Here is a 19,762-nt window from a genome sequence, read left to right on the forward strand (position 1 = left end):
AATAATGACTAAAAGATAATGCTGTTGATCATTATGAGTTCAAGGCCAGCCTGGCCTACAAAGTGAGTCCAGGACACCCAGGGATGTTACACAGAGAAACCCTGTTTTGAAAAGACAAACGAAACAAAAGGCATGCTGTGGCAGGCTGGTGAGAGGCTCAGCAGGTAAAAGTGTGGACTGCCACATCTTCTAACTGAGTTTGGTCCCTGGGTCCCACATGGTAGAAAAGTACAAACTCCTGCAAATTCTCCTCTGACCTCCACATGCATGCCATGGTGTGTGTACTTCCACATGCTTGCCATGGTGTGTGTACTTCCACATGCATGCCATGGTGTGTGTACCTCCACATGCATGCCATGGTGTGTGTACCTCCACATGCATGCCATGGTGTGTGTACTTCCACATGCATGCCATGGTGTGTGTACCTCCACATGCATGCCATGGTGTGTGTACTTCCACATGCTTGCCATGGTGTGTGTACTTCCACATGCTTGCCAATGTGGTGTGTACTTCCACATGCTTGCCATGGTGTGTGTACTTCCACATGCATGCCATGGTGTGTGTACCTCCACATGCATGCCATGGTGTGTGTACCTCCACATGCATGCCATGGTGTGTGTACTTCCACATGCATGCCATGGTGTGTGTACCTCCACATGCATGCCATGGTGTGTGTACTTCCACATGCTTGCCATGGTGTGTGTACTTCCACATGCTTGCCATGGTGTGTGTACTTCCACATGCATGCCATGGTGTGTGTACCTCCACATGCATGCCATGGTGTGTGTGTGCCGCCAATATATAATACACAAGATAATGCTTTGTTTTGTTTTTAAAGCATGTTGTAAAGCTGGTGGGGTGGCGCACACCTGTAATCCCAGCACTCAGGAAGCAGAGGCCAGCCTGGTCTACAGAGTGAGTTCCAGGACAGCCAAGGCTACACAGAGAAACCCTGTCTTACAAAACCATCCCCCACCCATAAAAAAGAAAGAAAAGAAGAAAATAAAAATGAATGACTAAAAAGCATGCTGTGATTCAGACTTGCTTCACACTGCAACACTCCATGACTCCCGTGCTCAACATCCCTCCCCCCTGACAGCCTTTCCCCTAGATTCCTCATCGGCGTTCCTAGGCTCCCGGATGCAGAACCACGCTCAGAGGCCAGGCCAGGCCAGGGATGACTGCTCGGCCTTTGGGGTGGACCCCAGGCAAAGCAGAGAAGGGGCAGAGGCTGGAACTAAGGCCAGCTCCCTTGCACTTCACTGTCATATTTTCCTTCTCATGTGCATGTTCTCATGTGTGTGTGTCTGTGTGTGGTATGTGTCTGTGTGTGCGTGTGTGTTGGTGTGCACCTGCATGTGTGGGTGAGACTAATGCTGGATGTCTTCCTAAATTCCTCATCACCTACTGCTTGTGAGAAAGGGCCATTTAGGTAACGTGGAGCTGGATTTGCCGGCCAGTGAGAGCCACGGCGCCTCTGCCTCTACTTCCCCGATGCTGAGATTACAGGCACATGTCAGCACACCTGGCTTCAACATGAGAGCTGAGGAGCTGAAGCTAGGGCCCGTACTCTCCCGACAATGAGCCACCTCCCCACTCTTGTCTCATTTCCACAGTATCATCCATCAAGCTTAGCAAAGAAAAAACTTCTGAAAATCGTGTGACCATAAGGCGTACAGCCCCTGTCATCCCAGAACCTGGGAGGGACACTGCAGTAGTGTTCTGAATTATGGCCTAGCCAGGCTACTCAGCAAGACCCTGCCTAGGAAGGAGGAAGGAAAGAAGAAGAAAGGGAAGGAGGAAGAAGGAAGGGAGGAGGAAGGAAGGAGGGAGGAAGGAAGGAAGGAAGACAGACCACTGTACAAGCTGGATCTTTTCCCAACATATTACCAACTCCAGACCTGTGCTGTAGATAAGCGTGTACACACGCACTGTTCACGGCAGGTCTGAGGACATCCTAACTGTGCAGCGCCTCGGGGGCAGGAACACAGGGAGCAAATCATCGTTTATACCTCAGCGCAGTAGTTCTACCACGCTTTAGTACAGTTCCTCATGTTGTGGTGACCTAACTATAAAATTATTCTCACTGCTACTTCATAAGTGTAATTTTGCTACTGTTATGAACAGTTATGTAAATATCTTATATATAAGGGGTCAAGACCCACGGGTTGAGAACCACTGCCCTGGAGGGAGCCAGTGTGCAAACGCTCCCGGAAGTATGTAAAGAGCTCATACTTTCCACTTCAAACAGAAGGACACTATACACACGCTACTATACAGGTTCCATTTTAGGGTAAGGCATAGGCCCAGTTCACAGCGGGCGAGGGGGGGGGGGAATCGGGGGAGGGGGGAAAGCCAGTGGGGTGGCTGGACAGGTAAAGCTGCTTACTGAGCATGCCTGACAACCTGGGCTCCACCCCAAAGAGCACAGAAAGGTGGAAGAGAGGACCAACGTCACTAACTTTCCTCTGGCTCCCACACTCACGCCCCCCACACATAATAATACATAAACCACATGTTTAAACTCTAATGCATTAAGCAATTAGCCAGAGGCATGCGATGGACGGCTCTCAGCAGGCAACATTTCTAAGTCTCGTTCTCCACCCAGGCAGCTCTGCTGCTCCCAGAAGCCCTTATTAGAATATCAGGAAGAAACAACCACATACTGACTCAGTGGGGGAGCGGGAGCCCGGGGATGGCCTGTGTCCAGCGGCCACAGGACAGCACTAAGGTCTCTTCACCTGAGGAATGCTTTCTCCTAAAGCTCTTAACCTGGGCAGAGCTGTGACACAGGGGAGATGCCTTTCAAAGAAAAATCTGAAGTGGTTACTGCACCCTGAAGGGTAGAAATATGAAGGAAAGATAAATCTGTTTTTGTTAAGATCCCAAGTGTGGGATGGGGAAACAGTCTTGTGAGAACAGGTGAGGTTAATCCACTAGAAAACAAACCACCTCGTGCGGGAGTTTGATTGTTGCCAGCTGAAAAGATCCCATGAACAGACTCTGGGAGGAGATATATAAATGAGCCCAGAACTGCAGGCGGGGCCTTTGGAGACTTGGGATAGTTTTGGCTGTTCGTTGCTACACTTCGAGACGCTCCTAGAAAGAACCACTCAAGGGACGGCTTCAGGGCTCCAGGCTCCAGCAGAAGAAATCCTGCTGATTACACCAGAAGCATCGTTCCTCGGAACTGATATCCTTACGGTTTTGTTATTCTTTAATCCTCTTTTCCTGTTGTTTCGGTTAGTCGGGTTATAAGGGACGTACGCTCAGTTAATAAATTTGTAATAAAATATATTAGTTAAGAAAACTGAACCAAGAGAAATAAGCATGAGAAAATGGCAGCATGTCGCTGTTTCCCCATCCTGGTCTAGTCAGCACTGGCAAGAATTTTTTAAAAACAAATACTTGCTGGGCAGTGTTGGCACAGGCCTTTAATCCCAGCACTCGGGAGGCAGAGGCAGGCAGATTGCTGTGAGTTCAAGGCCAGCCTGATCTACAAAGCAAGTCCAGGGCAGCCACGGCTACACAGAGAAACCCTGTCTCGAAACCCCCTACCCCCAAAACAAAACAAAACAAAACAAAAAAAACACCAAAAAACAGATACTTGCCAGGCAGTGGTCAGGCACACCTTTAATTCCCAGCATTTGGGAGGCAGAGGCCAGCCTGGTCCCTCACTAACTTTAAAGTAGACAATGAGGCTGGAAGTGTAGGTTAGGGCCGGAGTGCTTGCCTAGCATCTCAGCACCGCAAACACAAACCACCACTAAAAAGCCAACAGTAAACACTCCATCACCCCAGGCTAATCAAGTTACTTACTACACAAGGGATGTTTTGTCAAAGTGTGAACCTTTAATTAATACTGTTTATGTCTTGGTGTTTTGTTTTTGCTTAGACTTACTTTATTTGTATGAGTATTTTGCTTCCCTGTGTATATGTACACAACACACATGAGTGCCTGGTGCCAAAGGAGCCAGAAGAGGGCCTGGAGATCCTGGAACTGCGGTTATTGATGGTTGTGACTGCTAAGCCATCTTGCCAAGCCTGAGTATATTATTACTTTTTATCTTTTTTTTTTTTCTTATAGAGTTTCTCTGTGTAGCCTGCTCTTCTGAAACTCGCTTTGTGGACCAAGCTGGTTTTGAACTCAGAGATCTGCCTGCCTCTGACTTTTGAGTGCTGGGATTACAGGTGCGCTCCGCCGCCACCACTTGGCTGAGGAAAGTAGTACTCCAGCCCAACTACCGTGATGATGACTGGTCTGTGTCTGGTGCCCAGGACAGGTCCCAACACACAGAACTACATCAAAACCATTTGAAGGAAGGGTAAAGTTCGCTCTGCAGAAGCCAGCGGCTTCCATAAAGTACAGGAGAGGAAACCAACCTTAGTAAGTCACATGACAGGTCCTGACCCTCAATAAAATGAGACAGTCCACCCTCAGCCACCAGGTCCACAAGGGAAGCAAATGCCCCACTGCTACCCTACATGCCACAGATACACAAAGATGGGTCAAAGTGTTACTCAGGTCAAACATGGTGATGAAGCCTGTAACATGAGTTCAAGGCCAGCCTGGGTTACAGAGGAAGCTATGTCAAAATACTCAAGCTCGGACAAAACTCTGGGTTCAACCCCCAGCACTCAGAAGGTGAAGGTAGGACGATCACAAATTCAAAGTCTCAGCTACACCCTGAGTTCAAGGCCAGCCTGGGATATATGCAATCATGTCTTAAAAGGCAAGTAAGTAGGGTCTGGGGTGATGGCTCAGTCAGTAGAGTACTTGCCATGCAAATGCAAGGACCTGAGCTTGTCCCCAGCACCCACATAAAAACACTGAGGCTGGTGGCAAGGACCTGTAACCCCAGCACTGGGGAGGCGGAGACAGGGGATCCCTGGGCGTGTTGGTCAACAAGCCTAGGCAAATCCATGAGCTCCAGGATGAATGAGAGACCCTTTCTCAACAGAGCTGAGAATGACTGGGAAGGTATCTACTGTAAGCAAAAATACTACTCAAAATGATTTTTTTCTCAGTCCAAAATTTATCACGTTCTTTTCAATGATCCTCTCAGCACCATGTGACAGAATCCCTCGAGGCTGCTCTGTAAGTAGATGCTGCCCAGGCCTTTCTAGCTGCTGAGCTATCCCAACCCACCTCTTCCACAAAACATGCTGCAACGCCTTCTCGGAGATGGAAGGAAGGGTGCTTCTTGGACTGGAGAGATGATTCAGTGGTTAAGAGTAGTTGTTGCCCTTGTAGAGGACCCAGTTTTTTTGTTTTGGTTTGGTTTTTCATTTTATTTTATTTTTATTTTTTGAGACAGGGTTTCTCTGTGTAGTCTTGGCTGTCCTGGACTCGCTTTGTAGACCAGGCTGGCCTTGAGCTCACAGCGATCCGCCTGCCTCTGCCTCCCGAGGGCTGGGATTAAAGGCGGCAGCCACCACACCTGGCTGAGGACTCGGTTCCGTCTCAGCACTCACCTCACATGGTGGCTCATGACAGCCTGTAACTCCGGTCTCAGGGCATCCTACCACCTCACTGACCTCTGAGGGCACCAAATACATGTGGTGCATATACACACACGCACGCATGCAGCCAAAATATTCTTGAAAAAAAGAAAATGCTGGGCCTTTCTTCCCCAACCGGGATGCTGTCCTACCCCTGGAGGGGCCATAGTCTCAGAGTCTGCAGCACCAATTTACTAAACACCTTAAGCTTTTACAGAAGCCAGGGTTTGGGAGACACTAATGTGAGAATGGGACTGAGGCCCACCCACGCCCTTGAGGCGTCATGCTCAGAGGGGGACCAGTCTACACCCAGAGCAGAGAAATACTGACACTAACAAGTGGTACAGGAGGAACAGTAAGTGAACGACACATGCTAAACATGCGACCTGGCCACATCGACACCTTAAACATGCGACCTGGCCACATCGACACCTTAAACATGCGATCTGGCCACATCGACACCCTAAACATGCGATCTGGCCACCTCGATACCCTAAACATGCGACCTGGCCACACCGACACCCTAAACATGCGACCTGGCCACACCGACACCTTAAACATGCGACCTGGACACATCAACACCTTAAACATGCGACCTGGCCACATCGACACCCTAAACATGCGATCTGGCCACATCGATACCCTAAACATGCGATCTGGCCACACCGACACCCTAAACATGTGATCTGGCCACACCGCAGTTACTTACTTAGGACACCCTAATTACCATGAAACCCTGACACGCTCGTCATTAAAGATGCTGGCTTATGAGTTTTATCACAACATGGAACTCATATTGAGCGCACCAGCTCTATCCCTGCCACTCATGTAGCATGCCTGCTTCCCTGCAATGCACAACTCGATAAAGACCCTGAGTAGACAAGGACACGCGCTGCTGCAATGGCGCTCACCGTTCTGCACACAGCCATGCTCTAGAGCGCCAGGGACTCCTCAGCACACAATACAGATTCCAAGGCAAGAAACATGCCTGTCCCCAGGGCTTCTGTGGACACTGGCCTACTTACTGGACTGAGGTTTCTCAGCCCTGCACAGCATTGTCCTCCATTCTAAACTATCAGGGATCCATGGTGACAGGATAGAGAGATGTCAAATGTGGATGACCCTCCACATGAAGGGTCTGGTCTGTCTCTTGTGGCCTCTCAGAGTTAGGACACTCAGGATCACAGATCACAAAGTCCTGGGGACTTGTTTTTGCCTGTTTTCTTTCTTTTTTAAATTAAAACTACGGGTTTTTTTTTGGGGGGGGGGGTTTTAGTTTTTCTCAAGACAAGGTTTCACTGTGTAGCCCTGGCTGTCCTGGACTCACTCTGTAGACCAGGCTGGCCTCGAACTCACAGAGACCTGCCTGCCTCTGCCTCCTGAGATTAGAGTCATGTGCCATCACACCTGGCTTGGTGTTTTTTGTTTAAGATTTATGTTTTTAGTTACATGTACATGTGTCTATGTGGGTATGAGAAGGTGCCCACAGAGGCCAAAGGCACCAGAGACCCCTGGAGCAGGAGTTCCAGGTGGTTTGAGCCAAGTGACACGGGTACTGGAACCAAACCCAGGTCCAAAGCCGTTGCTCCTAGTTTTGCCTTTTCTAGATGTCGTCAGTGCCACCTGCATGGTCATTATAAGTCTGGCACGAGGCTGGGAGCATGGGACCCCACTCCCACCCTGCTGTCATCCTGGGTGTGAGGAAAGAGCTGCTCCAGCACAGCTCAGACCAAAGAAGAGACAGGGCAAGCTGTACGCCTGATGAAGCTCACACGCAAAGCCGCTGCACAGGAAGCGCTCACAAGGCTTTTCCCTGTCAGTGAACAAATAGCCATGCCACATCCTGACATAGGTGAGGGAAGGCCGGCCACGGGCCCACACGGCTCCTCTGTGGAATAGCCACAGGAAGATTGTTTATACGTAGCCATAATAAACAAAGAATAAAAAACCAAAACAAACTGAAAGACTGATTCATTCGCTTGTGCTTGAAGGTTCTCATTAGGCCAGGTGTGGTGCACACGCCTGTAATCTCGGCATTCTGGAGGTAGAGGCAGGAGGACCTCTGTGAGTCTGAAGGCAGCCTGGGTTATGTAGCAAGTAGAAGGCCTGCTTATCTACAAACTCCCATGCGTGGCAAACTAAAAGAGGGGTTTGAAAACAAGAGCGAAGGGGCTGGAGAGATGGCTCTGCGGTAAGAGCACTGGCTGCTCTTCCAGAGGACCCGGGTTCAATTCCTAGCACCCACAAAGCAGCTCACACCTGTCTGTAACTCCAGTTCCAGAGTTTCTGACCCCCTCACACAGACATACATGTAGGCAAACCACTTATGCACAATAAAATATCTTTTAAAAAAAGAAAGCAAAAACTGCCCCTCAAGAAGGAAAAGAATTTTGTTCCAGTTATGACCCACAAAAACTCAGACCTTCCCATAATCCCACCCTGCAGTTTTGCAACCAACGTTGTCATTGAAAATGAATTCTCAATACAAAGCAAACTGCAGTCATATGGCCGCTGCTCCTCCTCCCGAGCGATGCTCTAGCCTGGCGTCCTCATGCCTCCAGCAGGGCGGTCAGCATCTTGCCCACAAACCCTTTCCATCTCCCTGACCTGGGTGCCCATCATCGCCATCGCTGTAAACCCAGCGCCAACGGTGCTCACGTGCCGCCTCGGCTCTGCCTCCTGCCGCGCGCCATACTCCACAGCTCAGCCTTGCCCTCATGGCCTCACAGCTTCTCAGTGTGTCCTGCTCCCCTGCGGCTGGGGCAGCTCCTTTGCCTTAGACTGTCCCAGGCCTTTCCTGTTCCCAAGGGAAGGAAGCCCCTCCACAAACTTCTACTGCGCAGGATCACTGCTCTCTCTCTCTCTCTCTCTCTCTCTCTCTCTCTCTCTCTCTCTCTCTCTCTCCCCCCCTCCCTCCTTCCCTCCCCCCCCCCTCTTTCTTGCCCTGGCTTTCTCTCTGTGGCTCCTCCAGCCAGCAAGGTGATCTGGCACAAGCAAGGCACTCATTAAGTAAGGAAACTGCCAACTGTCCTTTGGCTCCACATCAGCACAATTCCCCCACCTCCCCAGAGAGTGGCCAGAGCTTTGATCAACATTGCACTTGGAAACGCAGGCTGGGTGCTAACTGCTGCTACTGGGAGAGGCTCTAAGGCAGCTCTGTATTTGGCTGCTCAGGACACAAAGCTGGGTGCAAAGGAGGCATGGACGGTGGGATGCGCTTGAACAGTCACATACACCCAGGACAAGGTGTTCTCCAGGTACCTCATGTGCCTGGAAATGTGTCAGCACATGCAGACCTTCCCCTCCCCCATCCACTGGACTGCACAGACCTAAGTGCATGGTGGAGAAACAGGCATGTTTCTAGAGAACCCCCAGGGCCAGAGGACAAGACAGCAGCTCCCTCAGGGAGGCGCTCTGGGCTGGGGTGCTGGAGTGGACTCTGGAGTACACGGATCTACACGTGCACTACTCGCGTCCTCAACTGCACTCTACCTCTTTTTCTCTTGCAGCACCGGGCATCCAGTTCAGGACCGTGCATGCTAGTCAATGCTCTTTACCACTGAGCTGCACCGCGAGCCAGAGGCAGCGCAAAAGCCACGGCTACGGGGCTGGAGAGAGGGTGCGTGCTAAGGGCAGTGGCTCATGTTTCCCATGCCCTCCCATGGTGGCTCCCAACCATCTGTGACTCTAGGCAAGGGATCCAATGTCCTCCTCCAGCCTGTGACAACACCAAGCACACAAGTGGTGCACATACATACACACAGGCAAAACACCTATACACACTAAAAGAAATAAATTAATAGATTTTTAAAAATAAGATAAGACAGGCCAGGTGTGGTGGCGCACCCCTCCAATCCCACCACTCTGGAGGCAGAGGCAGGTGGATCTCTGAGTTTGAGGACAGCTAAGGCTACACAGAGAAACCATGTCTCGAAAAAACCCTCAAAATAAAATAATAATAAGATAAGCTTGGAAATCAAGTCCACACCATGTGCTGGAAATATCTTGGCCTGAGCATGTTTCTGTGGTAGGTTGTGGACACATACCCAGGATGACAGCACGCAGAACAGTGTACACAGTAAATGCCTCTCGACGTCCCAACAGCACCGAGGAAACTCTTAATACAGCACTTTGGTAAATAAAATTTACTTAAGCCGGGAGCAGTGGTGCATGCCTTTAATCCCAGCACTTGGGAAGCAGAGGCAGGTGGATCACTGTGAGTTCGAGGCCAGCCTGGTATAAAAAGTGAGTCCAGGACAGCCAAGGCTACACAGAGAAAGCCTACCTCAAAAAAAAAAAAAAAAAAAAGTTTTTTTAATTACTTCAGAAAGTTACTAGGGCCATGATCACGTGGTTACAGTGCGTCTTTCCCAACAACAGGGGCAGAGAAATCCACAATCCTGCTGAGACTGTTTTAACTGCTCAGTTCTCCCCAAGCTATACTCCCTGAGGCCTAGCATTCAAGGCCACTCAACCAGCAGCCTCCCTTCCGCTAGTCAGGAGCCTCCACCGCGCTGGCTGGGCTCGCAGGCCTGTCTGTCCTGTGCCAGCCCCTCCCTCCTCCACCCAATCCCCTCAGTTGTCTGGATGCTGCAGTGGCAGGGTCCAAACTCTACCTCTTGAGAGAACACTGCATGGTAGAAAAGGAAAGGGCTTCCAGACTACCCTCGACCAACAGCCACCTCCTCCTCCACACTCCTCAGCACTGACAAGTCACACCCACAACCAATGGCTGCGCACCCAGCACACTTGACCTCCTCTGTGTAAACAGTAACAGTCTTCAGCTGCCCTGCTACGCATATTTCATCACTGACCCTCCATACAGTCTCTTAGGAGAGCTCTTCCTTTTGATTTCTTTTTTTTTTTTTTTCTTTTTTTGGTTATTTTGGAGAAAGGGTCTCATGCAGCCCAGGATAGCCTTAAATTCACCATGTAGCAAAAGATGACCTTGAACTCCTGATCCTGCAGCCTTCACTTCCCAAGTTCTGGAATTATGACACACCACACCTGGCTGAGAAATTCTATTATAGACAATGGAACTAAGACAGAAAACCTAAGAAAGTTATGTATATCTTCAACTAGCAGGTGGTGAAGACAAGGTCCCAAAGCCCAGGCAGTCTTGTTCTGCGTGGTTAAACCTACTCCTGGGGCTAACTGCTTAGTTAAGGTTTCTATTGCTGCGATGAAACATCATGACCAAAACACAAGTTAAGGAGAAAAGGGTTTATTTGACTTGCACTTCCATATCACTGCGCATCACCACGAAAAGTCAGGTCAGGAAGCCAAGCAGGGCTTGGCTCATGTTTCCCATGCCCTCCCAGGAGGCAGGAGCTGATGCAGAGGCCATGGAGGGGTGCTGCTCACTGGCTTGCTCCCCATGGCTTGCTCAGCCTGCTTTCTTATAGAACCCAGGACACCAGCTCAGGGATGGCACCACCCACAACAGGCTGGGCCCTCCTCCACTGACCACTAATTGAGAAAACGCCCTACAGCCGCATCTCAAGGAGACATTTTCTCAACGGAAGCGTCTTCCTCTCCGATGAGTCTAGCTTGTGTCAAGTGGACACAAAACCAATCAGTACAACTTTGCACATACCCACAGGACGGACACACACACACGATGCACACCTATAACCCCAACTCTGGAGAGGCTGACAGTAGGATATGGGAGGGTCAGCAAGGGCTCAACAATAAGACCCTATCTGAAAACATCTTTAAAAAGAGAATACTGCAAGCCGAGCAGTGGTGGCGCACGCCTTTAATCCCAGCACTTGGAAGGCAGAGGCAGGTGGATCGCTGTGAGTTCAAAGCCAGCCTGGTGTACAAAGCAAGTTCCAGGACAATCAGAGCAGTTACACAGAGAAACCCTGTCTCAAGAAGAAGAAGGGGAGGAGGAAGAAGAGGAGGAGAAGGAAAGGGGGGGGGGAGACAGAGAGGGTGTACAGAGAGACAGAGAGTGGAGGAGAGAGAGAGAGAGAGAGAGAGAGAGAATATTGCTAACCACCGGAAAGCAAAGCCATAAATACTGAGCTGTTTACTTAAAACCCTTCTGAAAGTCTGTGCTGCGTCTGCTAATGATGGCAAAATGAGCAGCTGAGGAGTGACTAGCACGGAAACGAGTCTCCAGCTGGATCTTATATGGACAATTACAGAAAAGCGACAGATTACAAGAGACAGATCCAGACTCTCTGCCAGTTCCCACATCTGAGCTGTGCTTATTGCTGGTAAAGTAATAGTGCATCCCACGACTGCTCGCTACACAGGACCCAGGGGCTGCCTCATAGCCTCTGGGCCAGTCTTTTCCAGCAGCCATGGGCTCTCCACCCAACAGACCCCGAAGACTGGGGAAGAGGGCTGCAGTCCTAGGCACATCTCCTGGCCTCTTTGAATTTCATCAGTATGATGGACACTAATGCTCTCACTGAAGAACTGAAGATTAAAACACAAAGGATTATGGAAAACAGTTTCCCATCTCAGCACTCCAGGCTTCAACTATGAGCCACAGTCATGTGACCCAGGCAGCTCAGAGTCTCGGCAAATCACTTTCTGGACAATCTAATTTGAGAACCCGAGGTCTAGTCGTGAAGCACTAGAAGGCGGGCGGGCCCTGAAACGGGAGAGCCGAAAGCGTGGCTGGACATAAGCACACACAAGTCTGGCTATAAGAGCACACGCACGCATACGAGAGCCAGCAGGGCGTGGTCACGAGTGTATGTGTGCACACGAGCACACACAAGCACAGTGTATGGATGTGAGCACAAAGTCACAGACCTCCAGCCTGTCGTTCAGACTCACGCCCTTGCACCCACTATGGCCACAGCAGTGTGCCGCTTCTGCCTGACCGAAGACTCTGCCTTTTCTCACAGGTAAGATTCATGACTCCATGAGCTTGTTGTGAGGAAGGTAAGACTTTTCTGAGAGGTGTCCCCTCGTCATGAGCCACATGAGCAACATCTCTCACACGCTCAAAAACACGGTCAGCTGGTGTCCAGGGACGGACATCACTTCATCCAATGTTCCCATATTCTGGACAAAAGGCAATGAATAGGAAGAAATGAGCTGACCTAATTTCACGTAATCAAAGTGGTCCACAGGGATTCTGAGTCCCAGTCTAGGGAAGAGGAAGGCCTCCCAGGTGCTCAGTAACTAAGCTGGAGCCAGTCCACCTGCGGTCAGCTCTAAGCTCCGCCCTTCCCAGCAGCCTGCGACCTGGCTGCACTGCACCCGCCTTCCCAAAGAGCTGATGAGAATGAATGTTGCTGGAAATACATGGCACAGAGCAAGGTATGTAAAAGCAACTGCTGTAGGAAAGTACATCAAGCCTTACTGAAGTCTCCAAGTGTTCTAACAAGTGCTGAGGTCCAGGGTTCAGGGGCTGCAGGGACTCCTGCTTCTGCCCCTCTCCCTTGTGGCTCTGGGCTGGACAACTTTTTGTTGTTTTTGTTTCATTATGTTTTGCTTTTCAGGACAGGGTTTTCTCGTGTAGCTCTGGCTGTCCTGGACTCACTCTGTAGACCAGGCTGTCCTGGAACTCAGAGATCCACCTGCCTCTGCCTCCCCAGTGCTAGCATTACAGACATGCGTCACCACCGCCCGGCCTGGGCTGGCCAACTTTAACCCCCTCTAACCTTTGCTGTTTTCATCTGTAAAGTGGAAACAACGACTGAGCAGGTGAACTATAAATAGTGATGCAGAGGCAAGCATAAAGAATGCAAAGGACACACACACACATGTACACGCCTATCTGCTGACACAACTACCTACAGTGGTCAGGAGAGCTGACAACCATGAACAGTGCAGGAAGAGCCAGGCTTTGCATCAAGTCTTATCTGGGAAGAAGACCACCCACAGGGCACTCAGCCAGCAGACCCAGTGAGAAGAGTCAACAATGGACCGGTTTCTTCATGCTCAGCCCAAGGACCAAGACGTCCATGGATGGGGAAAAACCAGGACTGGGCTCCTCTCCAGGCTGAGGGAAGAGCTAAGGCTGGGAGTGGTGGTGCACGCCTGTAATGCCAGCCTTGAAAAAGTGAAGGCAGGAGGGTGCGTCCACAGTCGTCCTCAGCTGCACAGCACGTTCCAGGCTGTGAGGCCATAGCACAACGAACGCAAAGTAAGTAAAGACGTAAGAGGAAACACCGGGAAACAAGTCTTCCTCCTCCTCAGGAAGTGGCCGGCCGAGCAGGCCTGTGAGCTTGCCTGCTACAGGACTTTTATAAATAGGGCTCAACTTTAACTTGCAGAAAAAGAAACTGGAGAAGGAACAGGGCTGAAGAAAAAGGGAAAGGAAATTACAATGACTGCTCAGGTAAAGGGAACTGAACAAAGACTGCTCCGTGTGGACAAACAGGGCTGGGGTACAGGCAGACCTCTGCCCCTACCAAGCACTGGTGTATGGTAGAAGTGTTGTCCCCAATAAACCGGGCTAGGTTTCCTGGTGATGTGACACCACTCTACACATCTCCTCACAAACAAGAATAACAATTTCCATTTTTAAGTCTTTGGTTTGCTGGAGGGTGGAGCCTCGGGCATGCTGCCTAGGCAAGCACTCTATCAAGGAGCTACACTCCCAGCCCTTTTTATATTTCTCAGTTAGTGGCAGGATCGTGCTAAGTTGCCCAGGAAGCCTTGCTTTTGTGATCCCCCTGCTCAGCACTCAGAGCAGCATTCACAAGCCTGTCTCTAGCTGGAATAAAGGGCTCCTAGGTGGGGCATGGGCCTCAGCAGTAGTGTTGGCCGAGAACGCGTGAGAGCGTGGGCTCCATCTCTAGTGGGGAAAATAAAATGTGCCCCTTGAAACTTTGAACTTTCTATACAATGAAAGGAATGTATATGGAATCTGCACAGATATGTAAAAATGAAAGCCCTGAACACCCAAAAGAAGGGATGAGTGAACAGGCACAGCGGCCCACGCCTGACACCCCAGCACCTGGGTGATAGAGGCAGGGGATCAGAAGTTCAATACCAGGCTCTGTGAGTTGGAGGCTACAGGGACCCTGTCTCTATAAGTAAATAAATAAACAAAATTTAAAAGGACAGCAATTTTTAAAATATTACTTTATTTGTCCTAGTTAAACACTTCCTGCCTTGAAAATGTAAGCTTCGTCCTGTGACGCAGTGCTCCGTGAGCACTCAGGGAGAGCTGGAAGAGTGTGCTCCTCTGTGCTTGCTGCTCGCGGCCTTCTTCTAAGCGTTTTGCCTTTGAATATGCGTAAGCCCTAAGCTGACCATTAAAACTCCTACTTTCAGGCTGGAGAGATGGCTCAGATGTTGGGAGCACCGGCTACTCTTCCAGAGGACCCAGGTTCGATTCTCAGCACACACATGATGGCTCCCACCAGTTTTGATTCCCACTCCAAGAGATCCAAAGGCCTTTATGGACACCAGGCATTCACGTGGTACACCAGACATACATACATGAGGGCAAACACACACACACACACACACACACATATATATATAAAATAATTTTAAAAGAAAAATTTTAATCCTAAGGGCTGAAGTCCAGATTCCAGCACTGACTTTAACAAGCTGGGCATCCTGCAAACCCCTGTAAATCTAGCTCCAAGAGACCCAACATCCCTTTCTCGTAACAAAGCAAAACAACAAGAACCCACTTTTGATTCGTCATGAGCACATGTGTATGTCCACGTGGGGACAGGTGCCGACTGCAGTCCTAGGAGTCGAGGACATGGTGCTGGGTCTCCTGGACTAGGGTTACAGGCGGCTGTGAGCTGCCTGGTGTGAGGACTGAGGACTGAACCGGGTCTCCTGCAGGAGCAGCAGAACTCTTAGCCACTGACGCTCCACACATGCTCTTGCCTCTGCAAAGGCACAGGCACATGACACACACATTTAGGAAGACAGACAGACAGACAGACAGACAGACACCCTAAACACCACAACACCCTATGCTAGGGACAGAGATACGCCTTAGCCAGTAAAGCTGCTTGACGCCACGCACAGCCTGAGGTCCCACATGGTGGAAGGAGAGTCCCTGCTCTTACAAGATGCTCTTTGAGTTGGTCACTGTGGCGCAGGCCTTTAATCCCAGCACTCGGGAGGCAGAGGCAGAGGCAAGTGGATTGCTGTGAGTTTGAGTGAGGCCAGCCTGGTCTATAAAGCAAATCCAGGATAGCCAAAGCTACACAGAGAAGCCCTGTCTTAAAAAAGCAAAAACAAACAAACAAATAAAATAAAAACACAGGCCAGGTGGTGGTAGTAGTACTCACCTTTAAATTCAGCACTCAGGAGGCAGAGGCAGGTGCATCTCTGAGTTCGAGGCCAGCCTGGTCTACAGAGCAAGTTCCAGGACAGTCAGGGCTACAGAGAGAATTCCAGTCTCAGAAAACAACCAACCAAAAAAATTAAAATAAAATAAAAACATGGACTAAAGATGGCTCGTAGTAAAGAGCTCTAGCTGTGCTTCTGGAGGACCCAGGTTCCATTCCCAATACCTACATGATGACTCACAAACATCTGTAATTCCATTTTCTAGAGGATCTGACACCCTCTTCTGGCCTCTGCACACACACTGTACACAGACATTCATGCAGGCAAACCACCCAAACACATAAAATAAAAAGAGAATCTTTTCAAAAAATAAAAATAACATTAATGTAACAAGTTTTTTTTCAAAGTTTTAAACCTACCTAACAAAAATCTTCATCACAGCTGTCCTAAGTGCAGAAAAATTAAAAAACCCTCATATCCCACTGCCAGCAAGGAGTTAAATGACACTTCCTAAATACCATAGACATTACAAGGCTCTTAAAACAAGGCGAGAGTATAGAAAATGACAAGGACATTTTCATAACATGTGATGTTAAAGTCTGACACAAGTTATTATCAGAATGATGTCATTTCCATTTTTAAAAAAGATTTGCCCAGAAAAAAATGTCCAAGTATGCACAGACAATTGCAACAGTCACAGCTTTGGGTGGTAGGATTATAAAAAACCCAAAACTGTGTGGGTGTTCTTGTGTTTTGAGATTTTTCTACAATAAAGCAGGGGTCTACACTCCTCAAACTAAAAAGAGGTCTCAGCCAAGCACAGCGGTGTATGCCTTTAATCACAGCAGCAGATCTTGGTGAGTTCGAGGCCAGCCTGATCTACACAGTGAGTTCCAGTGAGATCCTGTCTAGAAATAACCAGGCAACTAACAACTGAGCACACACAAATAAGCTGTGGGTTCACATTCCCTACGCCAGCACCAGTGAGCTGCAGGCCCTGTGACAGTGTGAACAGACACAGGCTGACTCACCACAGAAACATACTGTCCTAGCCACGCCACAGTCCACCAAGGGGCTTACATCACTCTCCCCGTGCCTTTCTTTGGGTTTCTATTGCTGTGATAAACACCAGGACCAAAAGCAACTTGGAGAGCAAAGGTTTTATCTCAGCCTACACTTCTGTGTCACATCCCATCATCGGGGAAGTCAGGGCAGGAACTGAAGCAGACATCATGGACAATGTTGCTTATTGGCTTGCTCAACCTGCTTTCAAATACAACCCAGGACCACCTGCCAGGGTGGTGCCCCCCACACACAGCAAGCTAGGACCACCTGCCAGGGTGGTGCCCCCCCACACACAGCAAGCTAGGACCACCTGCCAGGGTGGTGCCCCCCCACACACAGCAAGCTAGGACCACCTGCCAGGGTGGTGCCCCCACACACACAGCGAGCTAGGACCACCTGCCAGGGTGGTGCCCCCCCCACAGCGAGCTAGGCCCCTCTCATACTAATCATAAATCAAGAAAATGCAGCACAGAAGCCTCCGGTCTGATGGCAGGGTCTTTCCAGTTGAGTTCCCTCTTCCCAGACGACTCTTAGCCTGTGTCGGGTTGACATAAAAGCCAGCCAGCACACCCCTCAGCCCCCAAAGCCCACAATTCCAAACATTAACAAGGGATGGAAGACCTGCCACTCTGGTGTTTTAAAACTGAGATTCCTAGGATGGGCATGGAAGTGTGCACCTTTAAACCCAGCGCTTGGGAAGCAGAGATGCTGTTGGGGGTGTAGACTGAGAGCCGTCTCCTGCGAAAGCATCAGGAGCTGGTATTGTCACATACTATAAAGTTAAAATGACAACAGTGAAAGACAAGTCCTTCACAAGCACGCTCGTCGGTACAGCTCATCAAAGGTGGACGCAAGTGGCTCCCAAGGATGCTCCGAGCAGCGGCAGTCTATAACCTCTGGACACACGCTAGGCCATACATGCCTTGCGTAGTTTATTTTGACTCATCTGACATTGGAGAGATGGAGACCAGCCCAGGCAGACTCTACCTATGAGACCATAGGCTTGGAGAAACTTCCTGACCTGCCTTGTCACAAGCTGTGACTGATGTCCTGAGCTCCAGGGCAGCGGCCTGAAGGCAGCTCTGTCCCCATAGGTCACATCCTCCCCCACTGGCTCAGTGACCGCAGTGACAGGGCCAGCAGATACAGCTGGCTTTAAGACAGACAAGAGACTTATTTTAAAAGCTCCTTTTTGATTTGTAAACTAAATGAGCTTGATCTATAAATTACTGAGGAAGGATAAATTGGAAGCCCTACCATATAATTTCTTGGGCTGCCACCACTAACTCTAACCACACCAAAATTATTTGAGGATGCTCTATGGGTGCAACATATTACACGATGTAATTTTCTACACCACAGAAAAATCTCCCCATAATCTTTTAGAATCAATGTGGGAAACATTTTCCCAGGATGCTCCAAAAAGGAGCCCTTTCTCCTACCTGACGGGCAGTGTGGCTCCCAGGAACAAGTCCTCCATTGCCTACTTTTGGGGTTTCCTTGGTGTCTGTGCACCATGGAACCCAGTATTCACTTTCCTACCAAAAGCAGGGCAGAAATGATCTGGACCTTCCTTCTTGAAAACCCAAATTCACAGCTCCTCCGCGTGAGCAAACTTGGGAAGCGGATTGAAGGCGGTTTTCTGGAGAAAAACCTTTATCTACTTCATATGGAGGATCTTGGACTTGGGAGTGGAGTGCGGGGCTAGGGTCTGCTTGCCCCCGCCAGGCCGAGGATCTTAGACTCGGGAGTAGAGTGCGGGGCTAGGGTCTGCCTGCCCCCGCCAGGCCGAGGATCTTAGACTCGGGAGTAGAGTGCGGGGCTAGGGTCTGCCTGCCCCCGCCAGGCCGAGGATCTTGGGCTTGGGAGTGGAGTGCGGGGCTAGGGTCTGCCTGCCCCCGCCAGGCCGAGGATCTTGGGCTTGGATCTTTGCTGGGAGAGAAAATAATCTGGAGAGGGCCACTCCCTTTCTGCTGGTTCTGGTCCCTGCTATCTCCTGACAGTGAACAGCCGAGGCTGACCCGGACACAGGGGCTGACCCGGACACAGGTCACACTTCACACAGCTCTTCACCCTCTGAGGCTAGTGCAGGGAAAACTGAGCTCCACTGGAGGATTTGGAGAAAGGGGGAGCACAGCCTTAACTAAAAACAAACTGTCTTCTGCTGCAAACTGTCCTCCTCCGTGTAAGAGCTGTACTCTCAGCAGGGCACTGGTGGCACACGCCTTTAATCCCAGCACTTGGGAGGCAGAGGCAGGTGGATCTCTGTGAGTTTGAGCCCTGCCTATTCTACAGAGTGAGTTTCAGCACAGCCAGGGCTACACAGAAAAACCCTGTCTCAATAAAAGAAAGAAAAAGAAAAAAGAAAGAGTGGCACTTGCTAAATTGTTTTTTCTCCTAGGAAAGATCCAAGTCAAGCCCGGGCGGGACAGGCAGAAGCCAACTCCAGCCTTGCCCTGCGTTCCCAAGCCGAGATCCTAGAGGTAAAGTAGCACACAGCGCCAGAATTGCTACTTTGTTTTCTTTTTTCTTTGTCGTTTTGAACAAAGTAGCCATTCTCCTTTAGAGAAGGCCATACCCTACAGCAACTACAAAATTAGGGAAGAGGGCTGCCAGACAACAAAACCACACTTTAAAAAAAAGTATGCACGAAGTTCTTAGGAACAGAAAGGCCGCTCAGTCATTCAGAGCACTGGCTGCTCTTGCAGAGAACCTGAGTTCAGTGCCTGGCACCCACAGAGTGGCTCACAACCACCTGTGACTCAATTCTGGGGGATCCAGCCCCCTCTTCTGGCCTCCCCTGGGAAACATTTCATGTCCTTTGTGGGATTTTCCCCTTTGTTTGTTTTTATTTTTTCACAAGATAGTAGAGTAAAAAGGAGCTTAAAATCATATCCAGAGATACTGCCCATAGATTCCTGGACTTCCTCAGCAAGCCTCTGTGACCACAGAACTGCCCAGA

At 49.8% G+C, this 19,762-nt stretch overlaps 1 protein-coding gene across 6 annotated transcripts in view; it reads right to left on the bottom strand.

Annotated features, from left to right (window-relative positions):
• The window catches only part of ANKS1A (ankyrin repeat and sterile alpha motif domain containing 1A), a 155,058-nt gene that overhangs the window by 129,846 nt on the left and 5,450 nt on the right, over positions 1 to 19,762 (bottom strand). The gene's annotated exons all lie outside the window — the stretch shown is intronic.

The sequence above is a fragment of the Acomys minous genome, assembly GCF_964271855.1.
Source record: "Acomys minous genome assembly, chromosome: 13".
NCBI classification, from domain to species: Eukaryota; Metazoa; Chordata; class Mammalia; order Rodentia; family Muridae; genus Acomys; species Acomys minous.